We start from the raw sequence: 18,288 nt of genomic DNA, 5'->3' as shown, positions 1-18,288 counted from the left end.
AAAGAATAATTACAGTAGTGTAGCAGTAGCAAAATAATCACAGAAACACCTAGGCTTAGGAAAATCACAAATATGCAATGTGGTATCTTTGGGTGGTGAACCCGGAGCCCCTGATATAAGTAACCAGTGCCTTGTGCAGTGGAATACGTTAGTGCATGATGTTGTGACATACATTTTATGTGTTGAATAAAATAAATCAAATATAGATCTAAGCAACTAGGTATTATTATCTCATGCGACAATAAATAGAACGTGGCCAAAGTGATATCATTCTGTTGGAGTGATCCACGATTAATAAGTATTTTTTTTCAAGAGAAATTTGATTTTCATATTTTTTTCAAAAGCCACCTTTCTCTACGACTGTGGGCAAGCGAGACAGCCTGCGATTTTCTCACCCTGGCACCCCCTCGCGTCGCTCTTGCCGCCAGTCGATTCATTCCCCTCGTCGAGGCTTTGTCCTGTCCAAACCAACTAGATTCTTACTGATCCAACAGTTGGTTCTGGACAGCCAGACGGCGTGGGTGTAGTGTAACGCGCGGTTTTATCACAATTTAAACTTTTCTTTTTAAATTGATCGCTACACGTAATGTAATACATATACAGCGGCGAAATACTCGATGCGCATGTTTCCCGCGGCTGACTGTTCCACATTCGAATTTCAAATTATTTTATTCCGTGTGTTCAATAATGTAACTCATTTTAATTTAATCAAGTGGTTTTGTGTTTATAATTATGTGAAAAACCTCTATGTTATCAAAGTATTTTAGTGTTTTTCTTTGTGTGTGCAATTTCTTCTGTATATTTTATCATTTTGGATATCTATCAATAAACAAAGGTTTGACACTCGAAAATTTATACTTAACAATACTTATAAAATTTGATAATTTAATTTATGTATTGTATTGTTATAACTTGTATCTATCTATAATTTATAACTTTCAAATACAAATTATTGTAGTTATCTCGATGTCGTATAAATTATTAAAAATAGTATTTGATTATAAAAAAGTAAGGTAATTGTGACGCAGAGGTGGACACGAGCTTTTATATTTTTTTTTTTACGAAAACAGTTTATTTCATGTAGACAATTATAATAATAAATACATTTTTCTGTCGGCGCATCGACTTTATCCAATAATCGTTAATTGAAAATTTGAAATTGTCATACATTTTGATACACGATTATCACAAACTAAGATTATATGAGGTAATATTAGGTTGGGGTAGGTTAGATTAGGTTAGGTTATGTTAGGTTAGGTTTGGTTTGCTCTAAAAAGAAAGTTGTAAAATCTCATGTCCACCTCTGCGGCACATTTACCAAAAGTAAGCTTGTGACAGTTAGTGTTATTCTTACGTTATTTTTTTGTTGATCAATTATAAACTTACAAAGTACAAAACAGATTAATCAACGATACAATTATTTTTTGTTAAAGCACGTGGTAACGCAGTAGCTTGAAGATGCCTTCATCGAGCAATGGGTTGATCCAAGCTTAATATGTTGACGATTTTAGCATTATTAACCATTGGGGGAACTGTAAATAGGTGCCCTATAATAATAAATATGATATCTAAGGATGTATGTCAACACTAAATGGACACCTATGTATTATTGGCCAAATTTTTCTTTCCTTTACTGAAACGTTTAGTTTCATTAATATTTATTTCAAATATCGAACTATCTCTTTTTTGCACCATCATGAAATGGTGCAGTTTTTAACTGAAAGATAAAGTCTAATGGATTTAAGTTTTATACTATTCCATTAAAGTCGTTTTTTGCGACCCAGGTTTCGCCTTTCGGCATCTTCAGGCACCGTGTACACTCATCAAAGCCAAAGACATACCCAAAAACGACCTTAATGGAATAGTACAAAACTTAAATCCATTAGATTTTAAATTTAAATTCCATCAAGTACCTTCGGTCGATAGTATGAATATGAAAGATAAAGATTTTCGTACACATTTTATAATATCCTTAGTTATATATTTACGTTGCTACTAAATTGTTTGATCGTGCAATCAAATTTGATAAAAAGATTTTGACATTCGAGCCTGTATTCCTACCCAACTTCTATTTTAATCAATTCGCTCAATTTTCTTTTTTTATCACTTTGTTTTACATTCATTTTGTGTCTCCGTATGATGCTAAACATGGATCATTCATTCATAAAATTATGTACGTTGATACTATCTAATAGAAATTACATAAACTACAAAACAAATCATCATCAACAAATCAAAACTAAACAAAATTTTATGCAAATATATTGACCCATTTCCGAGATGTATAATATTATGCCTATAGGTACCTACAACAACTTGCTTCATGAATAAGTTGCCATTTTATTGATGTATGATGAATGCTTAGCCAAATATAATATATGTCAAAATAATAGTATTGTGAGGAAGGTTTCTAGGAAAGTGATTTCAATGACGTTTCAAGTGTTTCAACATCTTTCACCCCTTTTGTACAACGTCATAATGAAATAGGCATTGACTAATAAATAGCAAGTATGTAATTGTAAAAATAACGTTAAAATATCATACCTACTACGTGACATAAAATAAGACGGATTAAGATCATAAATATTTTTTACATTAAAAGCATTGATACCAAGAGATTGAAATACCTGTAGTTTTTGTATTATGCCACTTGATTTCAGAAAGTTTTAAGTATAACTGAATTAGTCATTTTTATGTTGGCAACATTGAACATTGTGTTTAAGTTGTACTTATTTACCTGCAGTTATTTGCAATTTAATTTAATTTTTTCATAAAGCGTCAATGGCATTGAGCTACTTTACGAGCTGCTTGTAGGCGAATTTACAATCTGCCTATAAAGTCGCCCAGTGTCATCATCGAGCAAGCAGGTTGTAAAGAATCTACCGAGCGATGGTATCACATTTGAATGGTCAAAGACATAGCTTATAATAAGTATTTTTAGAATCATCTTCAAATGTGTTAATCTTGCCGATTTTTTGAATAATAAAATGCCTTATTCTTGTCAAATTTGGGATCACAGAGATTATCAATATAATTTTTTATCGTGAATATTTTACAAAAATTATCTCGTCATAAATTATACTAATGGTTTCATAAATGCGTTTAAAAATTGATACATGTAAAAAATCTTAACACCACTGCACAGTTATGTACCGAAATATGACTATATTCTAAAACATTAGAGCGAGAGGTTTAAAAGAATACTATTTTATGTATAAAAAATACTTTATGCAGTCATCAAATGTTTAAAATAACTATAAAGGATAATAAGGCTTCAAAATTATATAAATAGATTATCTACAACGTTTAAGGAGTGTCCAGGATCATGGTTTGAAAATACAATAAAAACTCAATTTTCACCTTCGACGAGCATGTCCCCCCTTATCGCCAACCCTTGTCTGCTTCCTTATCCACTCATACCTCTTTTTGTCCTTTCGGGTTATACCCAGCATGCACCTCTCCATACCACGTTGTGCTACTCTTAGTTTCTGGATCTCTCTTTTACTTAGGGTCCATGTCTCACACGCATATGTGATGACGGGAAGCATACACTGGTTGAACACTTTGCGCTTTAGGCACAGTGGAAGGTCACTTTTGAAGACAGTATTCAGGCGGCCAAAAGCACTCCAGCCTAGCTTTACTCCAGAGTCTAGATCAATGATACTCAACTTTTTTTTTCTTCGGGCCAAATACATATATTTGTTAATTAACGCGGGCCCCATCACTACAGGTGTGGCGAAAAAAATCATGAAACCCCCCCTTTTTACAAAACATTTTTGAGATTTTAAAAATTATAAACTAAAACAGAATAATAATATAAGTACATATCTGTTCGTCAAGAATTACAAAGCCACAACACTGACGCGTTTAACTCTGGAGCTGTCAAACATTTATGTGTTGCCACAAGCAAAATTATTTGCGCGCGTTCTTGTCTGTCAAATATTTGTTATTTGGGAATAAATCTAGCGTGTGCAATAGCAACACCACCACCAATACCAGATCTGATGTGGACCATAATGAGTATAATGACAATCCTCTTCGGGTGTCACTATTTATGCGTCGAAACGAATCTCAAGATATACGAAATTTTGAAAGCCAGATTTTTAAAAATCATGTTCCTGATAATAAATGTGTTTCGGGCCGCATATAAAAGCTTAAAGGGCCGCAGGTTGAGTATTGCTGCAGTCTAGATCTACCCCAGTGGGTCTATTCTATGCTTATCGACCGCTAAAGTGATAAAGTGAAAAATATTATCAAACTTAGGGTAGGTTTGTATCAAAATATTAGCACTTATTGTAACAATTACACGAAGCCGGTTTTTATTGTTGCAATAAGTGCTATATTTTAACAGCACCTATCTTGCTGCTGTTAAAATATCGCACTTATTGCAACAATAAAAACCGGCTTCGTGTAATTGTTACAATAAGTGCTAATATTTTGATACAAACCTACCCTAAGTTTGATACTATTTATCAATTTAGTGATCGATAAGTATAGAATAGACCCACAGGTATACTAGCGACTACATACTCTGGTTTTTTCAGACAAATTTACATATAACTTGTACTGTAATAATTAATATAAAACATAATATGGCAATAAGACAGCATTGAAGTCAATGGGCAATCGGCGCATTGGTTTGCCCGTTGTCCAATTAAAAACGTCTAGCATTGGTTGACAAGTTGTTATCAATGAGTGGCTGTACAAATAATATTGTACTGTTGCTCAAATAATAAGTCACGCGATAAGGTCAAAAAATACGTCATGATAATAAATAATATAAAATGAATAATTAATTAATTGATTATGAATGCAGAAGCAAAACGCATACATACTTGAATTGAATATTCATCGAATGAATATTTTTCATTCGGCTAAAGTGTAAATTTATCGATAATAAATACAAGATAAAAAGAACTTTTTATATACCTACAACGTTTTAAAATTTTCTGTTGAAACATATAAACTTGACTTGACTAGTTTAAACGATCAAAAAAAATGTACTTGGTAGAAATAATACTGAAATGCCATTTAACGTACGTATATATTATAATTTAGTTGCTAGGACCCCAGACTCCCTAGCAACCAATAATGGTGTCAAAATAACTTTTCATACAAAACAGAATTAACTGAAAATGAATTCAATTCTACCTAAAAATGGCTAAAAGTATTGAAAAATACATTGGCATCGTGTTCTGATATATTCTAAAAGTTTCAAATGTCTAGCTAGTCGGGAAGTTAGTTAAAAATCGATTGCAAGATTTGTACCGAACAAATAAGAATAAGAACTAAGAAAAACGTTGTAATAAAATATCGGTCGAAGAATCACAAGGTCAAGAGTCTAAACTAAATAATGATCAAATCTCGTATCTATGAGTACGTAGGTATATAATTTTTAAAATAGTTTACTTTTTAATGGCAGTGTGATTTTCAGTATTCGAATTCTGAAGTAAATTCAACATCAAATCGCTTAAAAAACCTACTAAATATGGGTCTAATTTTCAAAAGTGGATAAATCCAAGTGGTTTATTTTTAGTATCAATCAAGTTTTAGTACCGTGATTAATTACATACGTTATGGAGGTGATAAGAGGTCGTCGTGTTTGTTTTATTTCTAATAGGCACAGATCTTATAGGTAGAACAGAACATGAAAATATCGCATTTTTTCACTTTGTCAAAATGTACATTTGGCCGAATTTGAAAACTACTTTCTGATATAAGTATTATGAATTTATCACTATGATAAAGTGGTAATTCCCAACTAGGGCTACACAAGCCAAAATTTGAAACCATTTTGATAAGACAGCATATTATTCACATTTTAGTGTATCCAAAAATGTGTTTATTACGAGTATTATAAAGTTATAGGATAATACACAAAAATATTTACTTGCCCCACTCCCACGGCCCTCGTTGGTCGAGCGGTAACATGTCAATTTATAATATCTTGGGTTCGAATCCAGGGTCTGACAAATACACATATTAATTATTTTAAATTTGTGTTTGGAGTCAGACTATGGGCCTAACAGGTTGATCAAGTGGCTAACATTTATACGCAATATATTTTCCTTATCAATTGATTAAAAATTGACCTACTTTATAGAAAGATTTTGGAGAATCTTTTTTTGTTATTTTAAACGGGCCACATTCCTAAAGTAGGTATATGTAAAAGGTCTAATAATAAAAAAGAATTTACATATTTTTTGTACCTACATCCTTGGATGGGTTTTTCCCTTGGTAGTTAGTATAATAATAGTAGATTTGCCTCGTATTTTATTTCATACTTTTATCCTCCGCATTCAAAGCTATTCACAGATTTTTATACAATAAACCATCATTACTTAGAAGTTAGATGGATAGTCACGAGAAATTGAACATACTATATAAACATGTATCCAAAATAAAACCTCAACAACAAGCTTTCATTTTCACACAGTGCATTCAATACTGCCAACAAAGATAATAATATTTTTTACATATCTACCAATCCAACCATACTACAAAAATCAAACATTCACTGCAAAAAGTTCTAAATTATTTCTTCATCTATTAGTATGTAATATTATGTATACTAGTATAGTAATCGAATAAGACGTTTAGTATCCTAGTTAAAAACTGACTTTTAGTAGCATTGAACGGATTAGTACTACCTATAGCAGTGGTGAAGACTCCATACTAGGCGATTATTTAAAGCCTACCTTCTTAAGAAAAATATTTTTTAATTGCATATTGACATATTTATATATTTAATCACTTCATTATTTTATGTTATATAAAAATAATTTATTTTGCCAACGAGAGATGTCGTATATGTAGGAATGTATTAACAGTATTACACAGTTTACAAAACAACTGCAAAGGTATTAAAAAATATACCACACCGCACCGTAAATAAATAATAAACGCCGCGACGTCTCGACATAAATAAATCTCCGATTATGTGTGAAATAATTCTGAATTTTCTTCGTATGGACTTTACGTCTCGTAACCTCAGCAAGTCTGCTGATTTGTACGAAATAAGGTAAGCTCCTATCGCAGAGCCTAAAATATTCGCGCATAATAATGTTGTCACGACTGCGCACTTTGTCCAAAATCATTAATAATTAGATAATTAAAAAAATAATTTCAACGGCGTTTAATCTAATATTAATAAATAAGTAAGTATAGATTGTTTTTATAAATAAAAATAAATTTTATGTAATGATTTTTGATGGGTATACATGTTTTGAAAAATACGTAATTTAAACAAATCGCTCATGTCGTCAATGAGTTTTTGAAGTTTCATTGAATTAGTGTGTCGTTGTCATTTACTAGTGTGTACCTATTCATTAGTAGTAAATATTGTACTATTCTCGTAAGTATACCTGACAAGTGTGCTCTTTTTATCAGATCTCCACAGCCTACCTCTTTCCAAAAGTCACCCTTCGCCACTGACCTATAGTATAACTTACCATTCTCGTAGTAGCTTTATAGTTTTAAATAGTTGACAACATCTTTAATTATTGAATACTGCACTCCAAAAATGACAAAAATAATGTTTTTACTGACTATCTTATAGAATCATCAGCTGCTGCCTACTCGACCCACTGCTAGAAGAAAACTTTTTCTATCCCTAGATTTTTTCTGTTATGTATATCCGCCATGCTTCAAAAATCTTAATTGATATTAATGGCTTCACCTTCCCCGCACCACACCCGGTCTTAATCGGGCGGATCACGGGACCCTACATTTGGTAGTGAAGCATCATTTTTTTTAATGACTGAGGTCACCATGGACCCAAATGTGTTTTAACTGAATTTACATGACTTTAAGTTAAAAATACCCATGTAAGAGAGGATCACGTAGAGGCAAAATTAAAAGGCTTAATAATTAACTTAAAACTTATACAAAACTGCACAAAAATCTAAGTGAAGAAATCTTCACGTTCTAGTATAACCCTGCAAATTTTCTAAATGTAACAAAATTGGCAGTTGTATCGACCAGGTCGGACAGTCTGATGGGTCTAACCTGGGCAGCTCTTCTTCCCTTTCCGTGGAAATTCCCAGAATATGTGGTTTGCATTCTGAAAACATCGTCAATTCGATGGTATTCACAACAGGTGTTCAGTATCTCTTGGTTACCGCCACAGAACAGATTTGTAAGATAAAATATATAGAAGATAGAACAAAGATAGTTGCCATAGAACAACATTTTGAAGCCGGGGTTTGCTTATAACTTAATGACGGTCAGCAAGTCTATCCTTAACGATTATCACTTTAGCAAGTTTCAGTTATTTTTATTGGTCAAAATTAACACGGAAGGGATTACATAAACAAAACAGTTATCGGCCGCTATCTATATTTCATAATACAGTGATAATGTAGGTTGGTAGACATATCGGTCAAATTCGGATATGCTCGTGCTGCCGAACCCAAGTGGATAAGACAAAACGGAACCAGCGCCATCTAGTCGATAATGAGCCAAATACAAGAATTTTGTATTGATACGTCAGACATATCAACATAACCTACAATTATATTAGTCATGTCATTGCGATTGCAGCACAACAGTCAGATCTTGCGTCTCAATTCTCAATATGTAAAATTGACATACTCTTTCTCCTTCTCAAAGATGGCACGGCCAAGAGAGCGCTGTTAAAAGATATCACCTTTTGACAGTTCAGACGGTTAACTTTTTTACATAATTAGCCGCCAGAATACGTAAAGTGATAAATGTGATATATTAATCACAATAATTAACTTTTTTTTATGTTAAGTGATATGTTAGAATAGGCCTGGTCACAAAATTCTTGATATACAAAGCCTCCGGAATATCCTCAAATATATACTAATGTTGAATGCACATTTCGGTTAAGTGACTGACTTAATACATATGATGTAACTATTATAAAATAACATATTCTTTAAAACATGTTAAAGTTTATCTCATATTTCTTCACAGTCTAGGATAAAACTTTCTTGCTACCGCATCCAAAATTTAATAAGTACAATTTATGGCAGTTATTTCTGGGTTCCCTGGTTATAACTGTATGACTGCATTTGTCCAGGACTGATCCACTAACAAAGCAAGTTTATAATAATTTTATATTTTTTGAAAAATCAATATAAAGCCATTAAAATCGACACTTGCTTTGTGTAAAAAGTAACCATATTTTAAGAATACCATTGTTATCCGTTAACTGCTCATTGTTATACGAATATAGCGAAATAAGTTTCACTAAAATTTAGTTATGCATGGAAAAATTAGTTTTTACGTTCGTTTTCCGGCGTAATAAGGCTGTTTTTATCATGCAGGTTCCTTTGTATATTCGTTTATCGTTTCCCCGCTATGTTATGCTTATATTGCTGAAAAACCTACGGCACGTGAGCCATTATTCATTCCGAGGAAGTGGTTTTCAAATACGGTCCCGGGATGATATTAGAATATTATTTATTAGATGATTAAGATGATGACATAATTATAATAGTGGAATATAACACATGGTATACCATTGATATAATCGCTTCACCTATATCTCATGTTAATTACACGTATGTAGGTCACCGAATCGTATAATAATAGGAAACAGATCGTTATTGTTACGTGATGAACGTAAAGTGAGTAGTGAATTTGGCACATCATATATATAGGTATAAACATACCATATAAGCGTGTGAAGTTTGATAGTTTTGACAGAAAATATGACGTAGTTATATCGACGCCAAGCGAGCAAAAACGATGCAATCAGAAATAATAATGATAACAATAATTAAATTAATTCGTGTGCAGTAGCATAAATCGCAATCTGCACAATGTCAAGGTCAAGTTTTTCCACTATACTATAATACAAATTACATATTATTTGGTTACGTGTGATTAGTCTAGAAACATCTATGATGTACATCCTTAATTTGGAGTACAATTAGTCGTTATTAAGTTTTTCGAGTGCATAAAGCATAATCTAGATTTTATTAATGACAAATACAAAATATGTAAATCATTTCACAAGATCAATGAAATTAAAAGCGTTGCCAATAATCTTCTTCTATCTAAAGCGATCACACACTGATATTGTTGCTTCAGTTATTGTTGATTCAGACGCTTTCTTGTAGGTGTGAGAACGCAGAGACATTTATACGCCTGGCTGTCCATAGGATCTGTAGCATTCTCCGCCAGGCACCACACCTTGAATGCATCAATTCTATTTCCATCGGATTCTCTGATAGTCCAGGTTTCAATGCCGTATAGAAAGATTAAAAATATGAATGTTTTAAAGCGCGTTGACACGGTCCAAGTACGATCCAAGTACACTTGGACCGAGTGCCATCCAAGCTACTTGGACTGCGTCCTACTCATCCAAGTTAGCTTGGATAGGAATAATTAGTATGAAGCTGTCACTTGGATGGTTGAACCTTGGACACTTGGACCGTACTTGGACCGTGTCAACGCGGCTTTAAGGAGTTTATAGTAATTTTTGTGATACTGTGATTTTTCCATATCTTGGTGAGATGAGAGTCATTGCGGCTTGAGTCAAGGTATATGGAATTTAGTATACCAGTGAGAACAAGTTTGTCAGTTGAAGTTTTACTAAGCAATACCAAGTATTAGTCAAATATTTTAGAGAGAACATTAACCATTATAATAAATAAAACGGACGTGTAGTAGATAATCAAATTAATATAATAACATCCCTTTTACAAACAGGTAGATTAATAATATTATAAAGAAATAAGTTTAAAATTCTAACATTGATATAGGTAAGTATATAAACATCTTACTAATATAATTAATTATATGAACTAAAATTCAATTTCCGAACACCGTCATTGCCGGGTTAGACCAATTGGGTCCGATGGTCGATGTCGCCTGACAAAATCACTTTCTTTGCAATATAAGTAGAGTTCATTATTTAAAACTATATATTTTGCAAATTATGTATAATTTATTAAAAAAAAATATTTGGCGATCAGCTATTTGATAGAATATGATAACAATGACATATAAACACATTATATACATTTATTATACAGTTCATTTTTCAAGTACATGTATAGCTATTTATATGTTTAATTACGTAAATTTGTACGAATGAGCTCGGGAAGGCCCAGAATTCAATGGGCAAGTGTCCTATTTAGCAATAATTATTGTCAGACGCCATTTTCTTATATATGTAAGAGGTATCAAATTGAGAGTTTTTCTAAATATCGATTGACATTAAAATTGGTGGAAAAGGTTGACTACCTTGCGCTTCGGTTTTGCTGGTATAGTAGATACCTATATTATAGTACCTACTCACTGTGAGTTTTCAGCTGGAATGTGTTTTTTTCCTTTCAAACATGTTTATTCATGTCGGCTTAGCGTGCCTTTAGCCGCCAGTCGGCAGCCATGCCACTTGCAAACTAGCTAACCTTTTGGTTTTGTAGTGGAACAACGTTTTCTTTTATTTGACATTTCGCGCCATTTTATCGATCTACACAATCAAAATGGCGCCCGATTATAAATTACATATCGAATTTTTAGATCTTAATAAGAATGTAATCTACACCTTTACAATAAACTAAATATTTAGAATAATATTAACATACCCTGGAAATTTTACTATAACTACGGTGACCATACACTTTTTTTACTTTATTTCTATAGAGTACAATATAAGAACAGTACCGACGCGGTCCAAGTTCACTTAGATCGGACGCCGTCATCCAAGTGCGCTTGGATGACCGGTTGCCACGTTACGAGTTACGTCCGAGTAGGTATCCGAGTGCGCTCGGTCCAAGTCAACTTGGATCGTACTTGGACCGTGTCCACGCGGCTTAAGACTTACATATACTGAGGGATGGCCTAAGCGTCAGTTGCAATATGGGAACTTTACACGAACGTAACACAGTTACTCTTTGTGTTGAAAAGATTTATGTATATTTTTTATCGTTTCTTGATTTGTCGTGGGAGCAGCTGAGTGCCTTGGGGTGATCCCGTTTCAGCAGTCATTGTTTAGGTTTATTTTGTTTTCAAAACCCATTCATATCCTTTATTTGGTCCATTGCCATAACAAGAAGGTATACATAGAATATTATTTTTCTGACATTGTCTATAGTGGCGAAATACTTCGCGTTACATTGTTTTTATTATTTAAAATGAGATAATCACAAGTCATCATCACATTCATCACTCATCACAGTATTGTTTATCTAGAGATATATTCGGAATATTAGGAAAGAAGAAAAATACTACGTAATATCCTAGTATGTTAATCCTTGTAATAAAAATTTTATGTTAGTTAAGCCGCGTTGGCACGATCCAAGTACGATCCAAGTTGACTTGGACCGAGTGCACTCGTACGAGATAGCTTCATACTAATTACTCCTATCCAAGCTGCTCGGACCGCATCCTACTCAAAAAAGTTAGCTTGGGTATAAGTAATTAGTATGAAGCTGTCTCGTACGAGTGCGCTCGGTCCAAGTCAACTTGGATCGTGTCAACGCGGCTTTACTAAATATCGGGGGTTATTTGGAGTATGTCATCTTACTCCCCCCCCCCCCCGTTGATGTATTATATTCAAAGGGTTGCGTTTGGGTGTGTGATACGATATTATATTAGTACCAATTAAGTCATTGGACGCTAAAGACGCACCTATCGCGTAACGAACAGATGGCCATTCGATATAATTAGCATGCTATTTAAATGTGGTAATTAAAAAGTAATTATCTAGTCAGCAGTCAATGTGGAGGAAGGAAACACGTGTGGGTATTTATTTTGTTTTGTATCAAACACAATTAAACTGGTGACATTACATGGCAGGATAACACGAAAGTAAATTAATCTATGATTTACACGTACAGGTTTATATTTAACTTGGATATTTTAAGATAAGGCCGAACATCTCGTAATGTCTACATTTTTGAAGTTTGCTTTGACAACACTGTTCGTTTCCGTCTCGTTATTGTCTATGCTCTAAAAATGACCATAGACAATAACATGTCCGTTGGGTAAAACCTCTATAAGCGTGACTCAATTTCACATAATTTTGACTTATTTGCTTATTTTAACACACCAGTTACAGTAATTATAGTTATACCATACCATTGGTACCACTTCTCCCATGCCCTTCAGGTATCATAAAGTAACCAAAATATGACAACAGGCACACTCAAAATAAAATTCCTATCTAATATATGATTAATTTTTCTATGTATTATAACGTATAATAATATGTATTATTTCGCAATCCTTTAGCTTTATTTTCCGAACTTATTTCATCTGTATTGGCATGCAAAGCCCCATCCCACAAACAGGCAATTTAATAATACGAATGTGTCATTTGCTATCTGTTTTTTTTTCCGATGAGCGATCGCATATCAATCATATTTTTGACTCGATAAATTTTCCCGCACTTTTTTACGTGAAACAATATACCTACTACACGTGTCAGGGATCTGTAATCCCATTTGGAAATCATGACTAACCAAAAGACTCAAGTTTAAAATTACGATTTCGGTTTTCATGATTATTTGACACCTTTTCATACTTTTTTGTCATTCGTACATATTAAATTCTCTCATGTCTCAATGACTAAAAGTATGGGAAAAATTTAAGTAAGTAACAACGCTTATATTTCCAAAAACTGATAAGTCTACACCAGCTCTCACATCTAAACTCGCCCGTCTGCTGCACAGCTATAAATCAAATGGAATAAGTACCACATAATATTATGTTTTCATTTTAATTTCTTATTAAAATTTAGCTTTATGAAGTTTTCTATAATGAAGCGAAAATACTTAAACATAAAAAATAAAAATCTGTATAACTTGAAATCGTTTTTGTTTACTTATATAGAATCTAATTCCCGTTTGTATCTATCTAATCTTATATCTTAATCTAATCTTATATCGAATCTAATTCCCGTTGCGTAATTCCCAGTGTAGTGGAACAATAGTGTAATCAGTAATATAAGTGAAAAAATCACAAACATCCAGGCTTTGAGAAAATCACGTAATTAAATATATTGTGATCTCACTTGTTATCAAACTCAGTTTGTCAGTATCAGTTTTTGATTTGTACAGTATCGTTTACAGTTTACACAATATTTTGGTATTTTTGAATACACCAATATAATACGCAAATATTGTTTTTTTAAGTGTTTTATACCACCTACGAATATGTAAACTACGGTCACTTCACTTCGGTTCTAATATGACATAAGTAGGCACGTTTATCAAGCAATGTGCGTGTTTTTATCATAATGCTGTACTTAATCAATAACAATTACTATTGAGACCTATAATAGTAAATAATAATTTATTTCATTTGAACGCCACACGAAGATCGATTCAGAAAGATTATTGTGTTCACATTTGGAAAATTGTTTGTGAGGGCGCCACTTTCGCTGTCAGTCAAGAGATGCTCGAAACGTCATTACGTCTGGAATGTTGCCACCAGTATTATTCATAAAACGAATACGTTATCCAGTAAATGGTTTCCATTTTTAAATATTTTATTTTTTAACCGTGTGTTGTGTGTATCACAAGTCTGTATTTTACTATACAGACTACAGCAGTGGTCTCCAAACTCAATAAGGATGTGAGCTACTTTCAGAAATTGAAATTGTCTCGTGAGCTACTTATACATATTCCCTCTTTATATTTTGTATCATCGTCCTTATATCCTTTTTTGTCCGATTACGCAACAGGCCGACGCTTAAGCCGCGCGGGCTTAGATTAGGACATCGGACTTTAATTATTTAATTATTAATAAACAAAATAATAATTGAAACATATCTTGAAATAAGTGTGAGTAAAAGTAAAAATAATTAGTGAAAAGAATGGCATTCACTTTCTTCCACTATTTCACAACTCCCATCTGATGCAATTATCAAGATGTACATCTGTGAGTCTGTTTCTTTATTTACTTTTAACCACCTTCATAGTGGAAAACGTTCATAAACACAAGTAGGTAGAATAAAACAATGTCTTGATTTTGAGCGGAATTCGAACTAAAATTTGATACTTTTCTGTTGGGACGAAAGGCCACACAGATTCTACAGTTGAGGATACACTTTAAGCGACAAATTACATTCACATTTATAAATATGATAAAATATCCTACGCGAGCTACCGAAAATGCCACTGCGAGCTACCGGTAGCTCGCGAGCGACCGTTTAGCGATCACTGGCCTACAGTAACATAAACAACTTTATTTATGAAAACCTTTTGTTCAATTTTTAAAAATAAGGATGATGAATGATTGGACAACAAATATCTATTGAGATTGAGATGTATGTATGATGGGATTTCTCGCTCACATACTTGGCAATGACTAAAAAAAATACCTCCAGGACATTATGCAAGAGCTTTTAAATAAAAACCGTAAAGAAGGTTTAGACGTAAATGTCTCGAATACCAAAATATCGATGAACTGTCAGATCGGGTGGGTCAACAGCTCGGTACGTCTATCTCAAATAACAAATGCCCATTGTACGCAGAGCCAAACTGGCATGGCTGAATAGTATCTTCAAAAGTGACCGTCCACTGTTTCTAAAGCATACAGTGTTCAACCAATGTATGCTACAAGTACTCAGGTATGCTTGTGAAACAAAACCACGTAAGAGAAATCCAATACCTACGATCAGCACAACGTGACATGGGAAGGTATATGTTGGACATAACGTAGAAAACCACAAAATACACAAATTTATAAGAAGTTTGATAATAGTACGTGATATTGTAGAGATTGTCAAGTTAATGAAATGGCAATGAGCTGTATATATCACTTGGCGAGTAGACAGCCACTGTATAAATACAGCCGTGTAGTTTTACCTAAAAGGCCACTATACGATTCACGAACGGCGAAATCATCCAGTTCGGTAGATGCACGTGATAGCTACAAACTAGGGATGGGAAATAATAGAATGAAGTAGTAAAGGTCTTCATCTAGCAGTTAGTAGACCCTACCTGATTATTATTTAAGGATTTATAATACTACCATCCAATGTTTTAAAGATTCGAGAGAAATAAAGAGAAATGAGATTTAGATGAACAAATGAACATTTTGAACAAACTGTTCTAAAGTCGCAGAAAAACCATGAAGATTAAAATATTATTTTTAAATTTTATACTATTATTTAATGTTCACATTTTTTTGTATTCTGGAGTAGATGTAAAATATTGTTCACGTGCCGACAAAATGTTCTTTTCTTGGTCTAGACTAGACATAACCTCACTTATCTTTTTTGCCTCTAAGCATCTAAGTTATGTATTTTCTTTTCTTATTAAATCAATATGTAAGTTCATGATCTCAGAATTTATTCAATCAAAATTACAATATATTTTTAATTTTAATCATCGATAATTATTTTTACTGCGTCAGTATCTTTTAAGTGTTATATTGACCGTGAACTGCCAATGTCTTATGACATTATCAAAGTATTATTTACAAAAACACATAAAAATAGACCCTCACATTTTCTCTTATGTTGGTGCTTGAAATACATTTTCATTAACATTTATTTAAATATTTATACAAGTGACACAGCTAAATTTTTGTACATCGTACAGCTACCAGATGGCATTGGTGAAAAATGAGAATTAGCATAATAATATTAGCAGCTGATACTCCATATAAGTTCGTGGTATTTATAATGAATTCCAGATTTTTCTTTTAATAAAGTAACACAATCTTCATATTATTAATTAGTCAACACTGATAAATGACGGCAGAACAAGTCAAGATTTTTCTTTTATTTTCTAAACTCTTTCATTCAGCACCAAGGTGCATGGTTGCTACATCAGTCCCGTGCAGCTTTGTTTCGGGACAAGAAAGTTTGGCACATAAATCTTTTCATTTTAACACGTTTATAGCGTCATGGAAGACGGCCGTGTGCAAATCGCGGTTGCATATAAATACAGATCGGGTAGAGATGGGGTAACTCCCAAGGTGCAGAACTAACCTGCCATTGGTAATGCCAATTGGGTTCAACCAAATCACTTATATTGACATATACCACTTGCGTGAGGATGAGTATAGGTGGGCATTATTTTATAAATTCTTAAAATAGGGTCTGCTTAGATCATTCGGTGTAATACTTCCTTGTATCTAATTTATATTTTTTTGTATTTCAACTTTTCTACTGTTTAAGGCTGATCATTTCTTTTTTATATGTTTTATTAATATTTCTTTGCTTCTAAATGTTATGCTGTGCACGACTTGAATTAATAATTTGTAATGTTCACTATATGTTAACAAAATGAATTTGAATTTAAACTCAAATAATGATGCAATTAGTAAAAAAACAAAACAAAAAGAGCGCATTTCTTTAATTGTTAATATTGTATGAGGACCCCAAGATTAGGAACATCTTTCAGTGTCAATATTGTAATAGAATAATATATAGGTAATGATTTTTATAAACCGATTATGTAGGTATTTAAAGAGGTATAAATATATTGTATGTACTAATTGTTTCATGAATTGTTGTTTAATTTAGGTCTATGTTCGAATTTCAAATTTTCAAATATTTTAATCGTCTATATTTAGGCAATACGCATTTTATTTTCAATAATATATTGCAGTCTCAATTTACGATTATCAAGTAAAAATTAAAATCATATTAAATATGCTGTGTAAGTATGTAAGTTTTTAAAATACTTCATAAAGAATACTTACTATGAAATACAACAACAAATTTAAAAATGAGGTAACTACCTACTTATAAGATCTTGACATGTTCGAAATTCAAAATTTTTAAATCTGAATTTAATTTCTGTGCGGAATTTTCCGTATCCGAAATTTTCGTGTATGGAGTTTTCATATCCGGAATAATCACCGAACCATAATTTTTTGCCATGAGTCTTAAAGAATGATTTTTTTTCTTGATTGACTGATCAATTTCGTGTGTCCGCCTTAGCTTTTAAAGTGGTGATATTGACAATAAATTTGAATACTGCCTCATAAGTCATATCAGGCTGGAAGACAGACATCAGCAATAATCAATTCATAATAATGTATTCAATTTTAATCTATTATTTTTGTTTCTACCCGTTATAAATCATTATAAATGTTTTAAGTACTTTAAATTTGATTTTAAATCTTTTTCTAAACTCTCGTCTCTTACTAGTTAAATTATGTGAAACTAAAGGTTAAAAAGGTTCGCAAACCCTCGGTCTTAACCTTAACTCTAAATTATTCAAATAATTTAAACTATATTTTTTAGCAATAGTCTATATCTATACCTAACATAATTATCTTTAATCGACTTCTGCGAATTTGTATGTTATTCTGCACAGAGAGCTATTTCATTCAACACTGTTTATTAGG

The 18,288-nt window shown here is 32.6% G+C and overlaps 2 protein-coding genes across 2 annotated transcripts in view; both read left to right on the top strand.

Annotated features, from left to right (window-relative positions):
• The window catches only part of LOC147065215 (potassium voltage-gated channel subfamily KQT member 1-like), a 306,976-nt gene that overhangs the window by 85,024 nt on the left and 203,664 nt on the right, over positions 1 to 18,288 (top strand). The window lies entirely within an intron of this gene.
• LOC147065216 (uncharacterized) overlaps positions 509 to 18,288 on the top strand; it is a 62,487-nt gene continuing 44,707 nt past the window's right edge. The window contains exon 1 of the mRNA XM_085956688.1: positions 509 to 835. The gene's annotated coding sequence lies outside the window, so the exon portion shown is untranslated. The remainder of the gene's footprint in view (positions 836 to 18,288) is intronic.

This window comes from Rhyacophila brunnea, unplaced genomic scaffold, assembly GCF_057557595.1.
Source record: "Rhyacophila brunnea isolate RB1 unplaced genomic scaffold, BYU_Rbru_1.0 scaffold_6, whole genome shotgun sequence".
NCBI classification, from domain to species: Eukaryota; Metazoa; Arthropoda; class Insecta; order Trichoptera; family Rhyacophilidae; genus Rhyacophila; species Rhyacophila brunnea.
Note: the sequence above shows the minus strand (reverse complement) of the source record. Positions and strands in the feature narration are given on the sequence as shown.